Source organism: Triticum aestivum, chromosome 4A, assembly GCF_018294505.1.
Source record: "Triticum aestivum cultivar Chinese Spring chromosome 4A, IWGSC CS RefSeq v2.1, whole genome shotgun sequence".
NCBI lineage: Eukaryota > Viridiplantae > Streptophyta > Magnoliopsida > Poales > Poaceae > Triticum > Triticum aestivum.
Window position 1 is genome coordinate 624,211,738 of NC_057803.1, and position 13,169 is coordinate 624,224,906.

The 13,169-nt window shown below is 38.6% G+C and overlaps 2 non-coding genes and 1 pseudogene across 2 annotated transcripts; all 3 read left to right on the forward strand.

Moving 5' to 3' along the window:
• TRNAR-CCU (transfer RNA arginine (anticodon CCU)) lies at positions 1-73 on the forward strand. The gene has a single exon. It is a non-coding gene; the product is annotated as a tRNA-Arg (tRNA).
• A 6,917-nt stretch (positions 74-6,990) lies between these two features.
• Positions 6,991-8,177, forward strand: LOC123082705 (expansin-A31-like; annotated as a pseudogene).
• Positions 8,178-9,479: 1,302 nt separating this feature from the next.
• On the forward strand, positions 9,480-9,552 carry TRNAR-CCU (transfer RNA arginine (anticodon CCU)). The gene has a single exon. It is a non-coding gene; the product is annotated as a tRNA-Arg (tRNA).
• The last annotated feature ends 3,617 nt before the right edge of the window (positions 9,553-13,169 follow it).

Sequence of the window (13,169 nt, forward strand, 5' to 3'; positions counted from 1 at the left end):
GCGCCTGTAGCTCAGTGGATAGAGCGTCCGTTTCCTAAGCGGAAGGCCGTAGGTTCGACCCCTACCTGGCGCGTTTTTACATTTTTTGCTGATTATTTTCTGCCAAAGCTTTTCTACTAGTACAAGTTAATGAATTGTTCTAGGAGGGGAAACATTAGTACAGTTAATTAAGAAGGGCAACAATACAATTTCCCACCACATATATAATTTACTTTTATTAAAGCATGTTGGAGTACCACGCAAAAAGTGTAAATTGCTCCCAAAAAACAAAGAATGAAAAAAAAACTGTGGGGAGAGTGACATGTCCTAGGAGGGTGGCATTTTGGGACCCGGTTGCTCCATGGAGCGCCATGCTTTAATTTTTTAAATATGAATTTTGAATTTAGATGTTCCAGAAACTTTGGAAAAATATTCCACATGCATACAAATCTGTTGTAAATATATATATATTTCTTTTACGGATTTGCTATTTTACAGCTGACTGTTTTTCAATTCGTTTATGTTCAAGTTGTTGTCCGTCCGTTCTTGCGCGGAGATTCGCGCTGGTTATTCTTGTCGGGTCCGGTTTTTTCTGTCTTGTGCGGTTTTTTTGTGTCCGTTACCGCCACGCCCGGCCGGTCTGATTTTTGTCCTGTTTGAATTTCGGGTTGTGTGCCTTCCCCGTTACCTCCTCTTTCATTTTGTCCTCTCTGTTTCGATAAGGCAGAGGCGGAGCTCGAGCGGCAGAGCAGGAGGCGATTTCTCCCCGTCCATGGCGATTTGGCGACCTTCCCCCGCCGGAGCTTGATTTCTCTCCCCTTCCTCTTCGCTCCCCGGTTGTCGCGGTTGGTTGTTCCTCTCTCTCTCTCTCTCTCTCTCTCTCTCTCTCTCTCTCTCCGTCGCGCGCTTGTGTTGGTCTGCTCTTTTTCGTTTCAGATCTAGGCCAGTTCATGCCGACCTCTCGCTCATCTGGTGCAGCCGCTGCTAGGTGTGATTGGTAGGGTTTCTGATTGTTGTGGTTCCCCTTTTGTCTGTGTAGTTGGAGCGTGCGGGTTTTCTGTAGGTGAGAGGGCGGCTTGTGGTTGTTTTGTTCCCCTTTTTGTCTGTTTAGATGCAGCGTGTGGATTTTCTGTAGATGTTCGTGTAGGTGCTCATGTTTCTATAGGTGAGAGGCCGATCTGTAGGTGCTCTTGTACCTGCTCATGTTCATGTAGTTGAGCGGGATTTGTGTTCATGTTGGTGCGGATGCCGTAGGTGTACTGGTAGATGAACGGGGTGCCGTAGGTGTACTTGTAGATGCCGAGCTCATGCTCCTGTTCATGCTGCCATGCCCCCTGATGCTTCCTGATCATGCCCTTATGCTAGTTGTTAATGTTCCTGCTCTAGCTCTTTATATATTCCAATGAAATTTGGCTCCTGGTGCTCCTTTTCAGTGTTGTCAATTGTTTGGCCAGTCACTTTCAGTGTTGTTATAGACAGTGTTGTCATAGACAGTGTTGTATTTTTGCTTCTAGGGGTGATTTTTGATTGTAATTACAGTGTAATTTTCCTAGAATGTCACTGTAACTTTATGTCTGTTTTACTGTGCAATTCCAGTGTAATTTTACCCATTAGTTCCAGTGCAATTTCAATTGTAAGTATAGTGTAATTCCAGTGTCAGTGCTATTTCCAGTGTAACTACAGTGTAGTTCCAGTGTAATTTTTACCCATTTTTTCCAGTGCTATTTCCAGTGCAATTTCAATTGTAATTACAGTGTAATTCGAGTGTATTTAATTCCAGTGCTATTTCCAGTGTAATTCCACTGTAATTTTTACCCATTTTTTCCAGCGCTATTTTCCAGTGCAATTTCAATTGTAATTACAATGTAATTCCAGTGTGATTTGAGTGAGACTTCTGCAGTATTATTTGATTGTATTTACAGTATACTTTTCAGTGTAATTTACCCATTTAATTCCAATGTAATTTCAATGGATTTTTACAGTGTAATTTGATTGTAGTTCCAGTGTAACTGTGGGTTTCACCAAAATTATTAAATTCCAGTGTGGTTTCCGTTTACAGGTTTAAAATGGGTAAAGCTATGAAAAGTGTGTCATCAGGATGTTCCATTAGTATCATCATTAGAGAGTGCAGTTTCAGTTGGTGAAGCTTTTTTGCCTAATGATTTTGCAGAAGATGGTTCTTATCCTATGTCTCCGGTAGTTACTTATTTACGTTTATCTTCTTTATTGTTTTATTTTTTAGTTTTTAGTTTTGATTTAATTTTGTTTGATCTGTTTTATTTCTTTTTTGTTTGCAGGATCTATCTCGAGACGAAGGAGGGTTCGACAAAGCTCTTTTGAAGTTCTATCTCAATCAAGTATGTTCCATTTTGTCTTTTATGTTCTTTCTTTCTTTTCTTATTTTGGCTTTTTCTTTATTTTGTTTTTTGTCATTTCAGAAATGAAGTAATTAAAATGCACTGTAATTTAGGAGGAATTTACAGTGTACTTACTATAAATTTTGGACTGTAATTTACTATGTTCTTCCACTGTAATTACTTCCTTTTGTTTGCAACTATTTTTACTCTGGAATTTAGGACGAATTTACACTGTACCTACTGCGTTTTTTGCAGTGTATATGTTCTTGCATTTGTAATTATTTCATTTTATTTGCAACTACTTTTACTCTGGAATTTAGGAGAAATTTACACTGTAAATTTAGAGGATACAAGACTATTTACATAGTGAATTTAGAGGAATTTACAGTGGAATTTTTGTTGTGATTCTGATGTTGATCTCTCCCATATGTTTCAGAGTAGAATGAAGGAAAATCTTGTGAAACTATCAACGTAAGAGCATAAGAGGTGAAAGAAGAGATGATGCAGAGGAGTTGCTGACCTGTGGATAGCGTTTTTTGATCTGTTGCGTGGTTTGTATAGCGTTTTTTGATCTGTTGCGTGGTTTGCAAGCTTCCAGGAAGTAATGTTGTGGTCCCTGAATAGGTGGAGGTTTTGTTTTGCTGGAGAAAGCAGGTTGGATGGTTGTCCGACCCGTTAGCGTGTTGATTTTCTCCTCTCTTTTTTATGACTGCCCTGGTAGTACAGCTGTAACGTTGTCATTGGACAAAAAATTTGACTGTTTTCAAAAAGAAAAATAGTCAGATGTCAATTAAACATTCCCTTCTTTTATTTAAATACGTGAACTCGTAAGCTACAAGGAAAGTACAAATGAGTGAATCGATAATACATAGTATGTATATATCCATTTTTCAACCACATTGTTCCCTTTTCTGTGGATACGACAAAATGTACTAATGTTTTTTTACAAGCAAACTAAAAAGGGCAGCCAAAATCACGGGCTAACCTATTAAAATATATACCACTCGTCACAAAGCACGGCCAACTATAGGCTATATGTGTATTCACAAAAAAAAACTATAGTCTATATGTGCATGCAAATTTTCTTTTGTATTCTTTTTCAGAATTTCAAATTATGTTTTCCCTTTTTGTGCGAATATGCTCTTTCTTGATTTTAAGTGCACTGGTGATGAAGAATGAAGGGGGGATATACATCGTATGGAAAGTATGGACACATAGCAGCCTTCTTGCCAGCTGATTCAGATGGATCTTGTGGGCAGAGCTGCTAGGCGAGAGCAATTGGTGGCTCAACATCCACGCAAATGATCCAGCCCAATAACATTTGTTTGGTTGTTCTTCAGCTCTTTCCTCGCTGTAAGTTTATTTTTCTTTTGATTTTTCTTTCAGGTTTCTTTGTTTCTTTATGATTTTTTTCCTTTTTTTTCTGCAGCAGTTTTCTTCGTTTCTTTCTTGGTTTTCAATGATTTTTCTTTTTCCTGTGATTTTCTACGGTTCTTTTCCCATCTTTCATTTGTTTTCCCTTTTTTATTTTATCCTTTATTTTTCTCCATTTCTATTTTTTTGATATTTCTTCATTTCTTTCTCGGCACTGTTTTGACTCTTTTCATTGGTTTTTTTATTATTTCCCCTTGTTTCTATTTCTTTCGTCGGTTACTTTTATTTCAACACATTTTTCTTTATACATCTGAAACAATTTTTGTACACATTGAACCTTTTTCAATACGTGACTAACATTTTTATTTTCAAATATATAAGTTTTTGATATCTATATTTTTTATATATGTTGTACATTTATTGTATACATAAGGAACACCTTGTTACATATGTTTAACATTTTTAAAATAGTCCCTCTGTATTTGGACTATAGAAATGTCTTATATTATTGTACAGAGGTAGCGATAAGCATTTTATCATATATATACTTCATTTTAAAATATAAGTACGTGACTAACATTTTTATTTTCAAATATATAAGGTTTTGATATCTATATTTTTTATATATGTTGTACATTTGTTGTATACATAAGGAACACCTTGTTACATATGTTTATCATTTATCATTTTCTTCACTCTTGGGAGTATGTACTCCCATCTTCAATATACCTTGTATATGCATTGATTATACCCCTTATCATTCTCAATATATTTCATTAAATGTTCTAAGATATCTCAATACAAGTTTTGTTGAAAAAAAATCATTTACGACCTACTTTTTGCAATATACCTTTTTCACGTACAAACAAATTAGTATATACGTAAACCTTTGAAAATATGAGGCACACATGATTTTTTTTCATAAAATCCATTTTAGGGTTTCTAGTAATTATTAATGAAGTATATTAAAAATAATAATAAGCTATAAAAGATTCATATATGTGGTATATGAGGAGCGAGAGTACGTACTCCCAAGAGTACACAACCATTTTTCTATATATATATATATATATATGTGTTACTATTCATCACCCAGGGTGCAAAATAAGTTTTTCTTCACCCGAGGTAATCTTACAATCATTTCATAATTAAATTACGTTTGGAATTCAAATAGTTACATTTCTGTTGATTCACTACTTAAAATTTGACACAAGAAAATAAAAATATAGGTCATAAGACAAGAAAATTTGTAGTTTATGTGTATTTTAGACTATGTTTTTACGTTTGTAATTTTACATAACATAAAATATTTTTTACGGTGATTATATTTTTTTTTACGGTCTATTTTTACGTCGGAAATAAGACAAAACTTACGAAACATAAAATTACGGTGCATTGATGGTAAAATAGAGGGGGGGTGAAGAATAACTATTCCTCACCCAGGGTGACGAATAGCGCATATATATATATATAATTCAAATGCATGATTAAAATTTATTAAATATAATAATGTTTTATGTCTACTTTTTTCATACATAATATACACTTTTCGTATACATCAGGGACATTTTTATATAGACATTTTAATTTTTATTGAAAGATGAATTAATATTTTTTTAAAATACATGTCGTTATGCCAACTTATTTTTATACACGTTGTATAGTTCTCGTATACAATAGTAACATTTTATATACATCTTCAAATATTTACAAATGAATGATTAATAGGTTTATGTCTACTTCTAAATACACATTATATATTTTTGTATGCATTTTTAGTGTACATCAGAAACATTTTTCTGTACTCAATTTTTATTTTCAAATGTATGGTTAAATTTTTAAAAATTATTATAGATATATATATAGAGAGTATTTGAATGTATAAACGAAAGTACAGAAAGAAAGCAACAAATGAAAAAAAAAGTGTACAAAAAGAGAGTGCCCGATCCAGTCTCACGCCGGCTTCAGGCGAGGCATTCATCTGTCTCGCTATAAGCGAGACGTATTCGCACCCAGCCTCCTAGCTGCAGAAGTCAACACGTTCGACCAGGCAAGAGAGGTCCTAATTGGCTCCTTGAGAGTCTGTTCCCAAATTGGCCCATAACACTCGACCTCGCTAGCACTAGGTCGACCGATGACATGTTGACCAGTTTCATAGACCATTGATTGCTAAACCTCAAACAACTGAATGTTGACTCTTCTAAAGAAGTTTGGGCAATTAAATGTTCTTTGTGGAATTGAAAAATGTCCACGAATTTGAAAAAATCATTAATTTGAAAAAGGTCATGAATTTAAAAAACTTTGTAAACTGGGTGTAATTCTATGCCTTGGTGTTCTTATCATTTTTATCTGAGGGGTGATCAGTGTCCTTATCATGCTTCTTTTTTTTAGGGAAACAACAGGACTCTGCTGCGTATTTTTATTAATTTTGGGAAATAAGGTACAAATAAGGTATCAGTGTCCTTATCATGCTTCTTGTGCTGTAATCTGATGAGTGTAATTCAAAAGGCATAATTCAACTACCAAAGAGGTGTACGCGCTTCAAGAATTGGAGGGAGTTGGGCTTGCAATTAGAGACTGTTTAGAACTTTCAACTAGTTGGTGGCTAGAGTGACATCCACCACTAACTAAGGAACAATTATATAAAGTTAAAAAAAAATACTCCAGCTTTCGCTTTCAGCTACTCGCCCGTCCAGTTGAACATTGCACGGTCCAAATGTAGGTTGCCAAGAAAATTGAACGGCTGCGTATATGCATCTTCTGTGGTGCCAAAAGACATAAGTTGGCCAGGCAGAAAGGCCAAAATATCATAAACTTGCACCCTTTCAAATCTGTTCAAGTAGAAGCCCTCTTTCAGAAACGTTTAGCTGCTACTACGTACCAGGCACCAGCCATAGACATGGTAGACTAGTCCTTTGGAAGAATGTCAAATCGGTTGTTCAGTTAACCTATCATTTCGAATGCATTTATATTAAGAAACGAGGTAGTAGAGCTCGGCCGTTATGACCTGCGTTGGATGATTAGAACGCGCAAGTCAATCTGTGGAAGTTGCAGCCATGTGCACCCACACGACCGTTGGAACCGCGATCTCATACGTTAACACGACAATCATTCTCATTCTCTCCATCATTGCTCACCTCTAAGCTAACTAGATTCCTATTTAAGCACCACCATTGTCACAATCATTCCTCACCTCCAAATTAACCCACTCGATCGCCACAATATCTAGCAAGCTATCTGCTGCGGAGAAGCCCAACCATCTGATCTCCCTAGTACAAAGATGTCAGCTGGGATGCACTTAAGCTTCCTGCAGCTGTTCGCCGTGGTTCTCGTGTTCTGCTTCGCACCCGCCAAGTCCGGCTACTGGCTCCCGGCCCATGCCACGTTCTACGGCGGCGCCGACGGATCTGACACAATGGGTAAGCTATGTAGCCACTCAAGCCTTAACTCCGGCTTGCTCCCACACCATCAAAATATGCCCAATACTATTTATTTACAAAATTTAATAGTCCTGCTATGGTTGTTTGTGACGAGTAAGGTGTTGCTGAATGGTATTCAGTACAAATGTCCCGTAAAATTATGAAATATCCGGCTATTACTGATTTGGAGGATTGTCATTGCCGCTATTGGCATAGCTCGCTATTTAAAATTAGGAAGGTTTATCACCTGGTACGCAATGCAATGAATGTGTGCATGTCTGACAATACTGTGTTTTGCATGTCCAACGTGCAGGTGGCGCGTGTGGGTACGAGAACTTGTACAACGCGGGGTACGGGATCAACAACGCCGCGCTAAGCACGGCACTGTTCAACAACGGCTTGTCGTGCGCACAGTGCTACCTCATCACGTGCGACACTAGCAAGTCAGACATGTGCAAGCCCGGCACGTCCATCACCGTGTCCGCCACCAATTTTTGCCCTCCCAACTAGGCTCTCCCCAGCGACAATGGCGGGTGGTGCAACCCTCCACGTGTCCACTTCGACATGTCCCAACCCGCCTGGGAGAACCTCGCCATCTACCGCGCCGGCATTGTCCCCGTCCTCTACCAGCAGGTCGCGTGCCAGAGGCAGGGCGGCCTGCGCTTCACCATGAACGGCTTCAACTACTTCAAGCTTGTGCTAGTGACCAACATGGCCGGGAGCGGGTCGGTCAAGAGCATGTTGGTGAAGGGAACCAACACGGCATGGATCCCCATGTCCCAGAACTGGGGCGCTAACTGGCAGTGCCTAGCCGGGCTGACAGGACAGGCCCTCAGCTTCGCCATCACCTCCTCCGGCGGCCAGTACAAGGTCTTCCAGGACATGGTACCGGCCTGGTGGCTGTTCGGACAGACCTTCACTACCTGGCAGCAGTTCGACTACTAGCTATAACATTGTGTAATTTGTACTTACTATTATCAGTTTGCTTCGTTCAGATCGAACAAGCATGGAACTGTCCACACGCATATACATTATTCCCTTTTGATTGCTCAGCTTGTTGCCCATCGAGTCAGGGGAGCCAGGGCCAATAGAAGAGATAAAAGGTTGGAGGGGGGCAAATATATAAACGGATAAACCTAAAGCATATTAAGCTAACAATATTGGGGTGTTTGTAGAAAAAGAAATCATGGGGAGAGCCATGGTCCATGCTCACCCACCCCTGGCTCCGTCCCTCCATCGAGTGGCAGTAGATTTGAGTTGTAAAATCTGTAATCAACGACCACCATGCCATTATGGACTATTTGGCGTGGAACAATATCGACCCCCTCTATGTCTCCTCCGCCTGGAACAATATATACTAGGAGTGGGCTTGCGCGCTTTGCTGCATCATTTTCTCTCAAGCGTTTCATATTTAAGTTTTTCTTCCATGGTTAAGTTTAAGTTATGTTTGGCCTATCTATGCAAACAATTTAGGATAGGTTATCAATGGTGCAGATAGGGTAAACAAATAAAATTGTACTCCTATAGTTTAGGAAGCAAAACATTTATGATGAAATTACACGTAGTGCCAACAGACTTTAATTATGGCTTGATGAAATATATTCATTTAATCATATTCATTTAACTAGAATTCCCTCCTCACCTCTGCAAGATTTGATCAAGATGTCTGTACGTTTCCACATATCCTCTCTCTTGCAAAAGTTCCAAGCCATAATATAAACAAGTCATATGATGCAAATCTAACCAAAGAAAGAATGTATTGACATAACCCTAAAGCGAAGGTAATTAAAAATTGAATAAGTGGACACAATGAAAGATAAACATATGCCACTAGCGCCTACGAGGACGAAGGAGGACACCAGGAGTGCGCAATAGCTGCGAGCTGGTGGGGGCCTCACACCGACGCCCTTTGGATGCGTTGCCCGCCGGAGGGTAGAAGACATGGAGTGCGGTGGTCGTGGTGAGGATTTACATGCCGATGAAGGAGGACATGGTGGCGGCCGCGGCGATAGTAGTGTAGCGGCCGAGGTAGGTGTCGCTAACATAGGCGCCAAATACGATGGCGAGGGTGCTGGTGCCAGAGAACACGTTGAGGAGCGTGACGGCGTTGATCGTTCGGCATGTGTTATTGTCTTTTTTTCCGTTAGGTACAATAGCATTGTTGGACAAAGTCGCAATCGTCTTAAGCTTCTCGTACGTCTCGTTTCCTGGGATAACAAGTCAATATTCGCTTAGTTTCCCTAGTCTAAAATTAAATCCGAAGAAACTAACAGCGTTAATATTTTATGATTTCAGTTGCCACTTGCTGACACATGCCGAGAAAGAATGGAACTGAAATGGGAACATAACAGCCCCTGTAGCTCAGTGGATAGAACGTCCGTTTCCTAAGCGTAAGGCCGTAGGTTCGACCCCTACCTGGCGCGTTTTTACATTTTTATCTGTACTGTTGCAAAGCTAATTACCTGGCTTCATTTCTTTTTAGCTGATGATGATTGTCTTCTGCCAAAGCTTTCCAACAAAGCTGGGCGTGAGCATCCTCCCTAGAAATTAATGAATTGTTGCGCGTTTTTACATTTTTATCTGTACTGTTGCAAAGCTAATTACCTGGCTTCATTTCTTTTTAGCTGATGATGATTGTCTTCTGCCAAAGCTTTCCAACAAAGCTGGGCGTGAGCATCCTCCCTAGAAATTAATGAATTGTTGCGCGTTTTTACATTTTTATCTGTACTGTTGCAAAGCTAATTACCTGGCTTCATTTCTTTTTAGCTGATGATGATTGTCTTCTGCCAAAGCTTTCCAACAAAGCTGGGCGTGAGCATCCTCCCTAGAAATTAATGAATTGTTGCGCGTTTTTACATTTTTATCTGTACTGTTGCAAAGCTAATTACCTGGCTTCATTTCTTTTTAGCTGATGATGATTGTCTTCTGCCAAAGCTTTCCAACAAAGCTGGGCGTGAGCATCCTCCCTAGAAATTAATGAATTGTTGTATTTCCTATACTGTTTGAGTGCTAATTGACTGACTATGCACATGCTAGCTTGTCTATAATTTGGCGGACACTAACTTTTCTTTTTTGCTAGAACTGTCGAGATATTGCAAAGAACATCAGAAATAAAAAATATATGAAGATCCGTAGACCATCTAGCGACGACTATAAGCACTGGAGAGAGCCGAAGGCGCACCACCGTCTTAGCCCCTCTCTTATCGGAGCCGGACAAACCTTGTTATAGTAAACATGCAGGAAGTCGTCGTGCTAAGGCCACATAGGTCCAGCGCAACAGAACAACAACTGCCGCCAATAAAGAGAAGCGTACATCAGAAGAATCCAACATGTAAACACACGAACGAAGACATGATCCACGTGGATCCACCAAAGACGAACGTTGACCGAATCCCGCGAGATCCGCCGGAGCTAAACCTCCCCCCCCCCCCCCCCCCCGGCCCCGCGGACGATGCTAGAAACACCACCGGGACCCTCCCGCCCGGCAAGGGTCGGGATCCACCGCGCTTCCATGGTCCAAAGATAACTTGAGACGAGGTAGACCGGTGACGGCACCGGCCGGAGACATGAGAAATCCTAGCAAAAGGGTCCTCTTTCTTCCACAGGAAGAAAGAAAACGAAGAATGTTTATAAAACCACTCCAAAATTGACCATGAGATTCTTTCTAACGAAGAATGTTTTTTTGCCAGCATATATTTTCTTGCCTTTAAAGAGAAATAAATAAAGTGATGTAATTCATGTTTGATTCGACAACAATTTTTTTGTGTGTGAGTTGAGTGTACAACATTAATACATGAACTGCAAACCCAACGTCACGCCCTAAAAGAAGGGAAAACAGTATAATTTCCCAACACATATATAAAGTTCGTTTCTAAAAAAGGAGGTGAGCACCACACAAAAATGTGTAATTAGCACAAAAACCTAAGAAGGAAAGAAACATTGTTGGGATAGTGATCTATTCCTAGGAGAGTGGCGTTTTGGGACCCGGTGGCTTTCATGGAGCCCAATGCTTTTAAAAAAGGAATTTGAATCTAGATGTTCCGAAAACTCTAAAAAAAATATCCCACTTGCATAGATGTGTTTACATATACCTATTTTTTATTTAATCCCGCTAACTCGTAAGCTATACAAAAAGGACAAAGGTGTGAATTGCTAATAACTAGTTTACATATATCCATTTTCAGGGACATTTTTTTCCATTTTTGTGGACATGAATTTTTTACTAATGTTTTTCTTTACACAATCACATAATATGGGCAGGTAAATCATGAGCAAACCTAATATTTATATGTAATTCCCTCGTTGCAACACACGAGCAATTATCTAGTTTATATGTTTATGTAATTTTTATTTTTATTTATTTGAAGATTTTAAAATGCCTTTTCTCCTTTTTTTTGTGTGTGGATAAGCCCTTTTTTTATTCCAAGTGCACTGCTGGTGAACAATGAAGGGGTGTAGACCACGGTACAAATACAAACACAGAAGGCCTGCCAACTAATTTGGATGGTTTTTATGGACACTCGTTCGATCGGGCCCTTTCCTATTGATTTTGTGGACCATATACCTTGTTGTGCGCTCGTCCTCTCTGTCGGCCAGCCCACTCCAACTATTCCCCACCTGTTTCAGACGGTTTCTAAAACCTTCCTGAATCCGGTTTCTCCTTTTTATTATATTTTTATTGCATTTCTTTTTTCCTTTTATATTTTTCCTTTTAATTTTCTTTTTTTAATCAAAGCTGTTATCAAACTCGTGCACTTTTCCAAATTTGTCAACATTCCTTATAATCACACAATATTTTTCAGAAATAAGCATACATTAATAAAATTCATGAACATCTTTTGGAAATACGGCAATAATTTTCAAATTACTGGTTTTTTTAAATTGAAGAAAATACTTAAATTCATGACTATCTTTTGTATTTGTGAACATTTGTCTAATTGATTAATATTTTCTGAAATTTGTGAAAAAAATAGGAATTGTCGAACATTTTCCGAAAGGGAGAATATTTTATAATTTCAGAACATATTTTGAAGTTAAAGAACATTTTTAAAAAGAATTAAAATAATTATGATCCATTCGTAGTATGTGAAATTTTTTTATAAATCGAGTTTCTTCATAAATTCAGAACATTTATTGTTGGATTTGGGGCTCCTGAACATTTTAAAAAAATTAAAATATTAAAAGAGGAACAAAAACAACATAACTAAAGAAGAAAAAACTATAAACGAAAAAAAACAAGGGGCACCAAATCAAAGGGTATCCCTGGGAGGGCTCCTATAAAGTTCACTCTTTTAGCGTGAGAGCGTGCCAGGTGGTGTGCTCAATTGCTGTCGTGTGTCACGCTCTGGACATATCTTCAAGGTTTTGTTTAAAAAAAATTGCACCCATTTTCTGGTTTTAGTTTACTGGATTTCTTCTTTTTTTTTGCTTTTTTTCTAGGTTTTGGGTAGAATTTTTTACTTTTTTTTGAAAGCATTGTTTTTCTGTGAGAAGCATAATTGTGTTTCTAAAAAAAACGCAATATGTGCTTCCACGAGAAACACAATTATACTTCCTGAAAAGAAAAATCACAATTGTGTTTCACCAAAAAAGGGAAATCATAACATGTGCTTCTGCGAGAAGTAGAGTCTCTACTTCCACAAGGAGCACAACTTTGCATATGCGAGAAGCACAGCCTGTGCTTTCCCGAGAAAAATAAAATAAAAGCACATCCTCTGCTTCCAAAAAAGTGAAAACGCAATTGTGCTTCTGGGCTTTGGTTTTTCCTTCCGGTTTTAATTTTTTATTCTAGTTTTTGGTTTTTTCTAGTTTTTCGGTTGCTCGTTTTCTTTGTTTCTGTTTTCCCTTGTTTTTTTCATGAAAAAACAAAGTTTGTCGAAATCTATTAACATGGGGTCGGCATATTACGCCAACATCACGAAAGTGGTGGCGACAACACATGCTGACTTTGATTTGATGGTGCTTCTCGAGTATACGGTCTTGAGTTTCGAGCTGAAAACTCTAGGTCTGGCCCTAGTTAGTCGTACTTGGCAATGGCAGT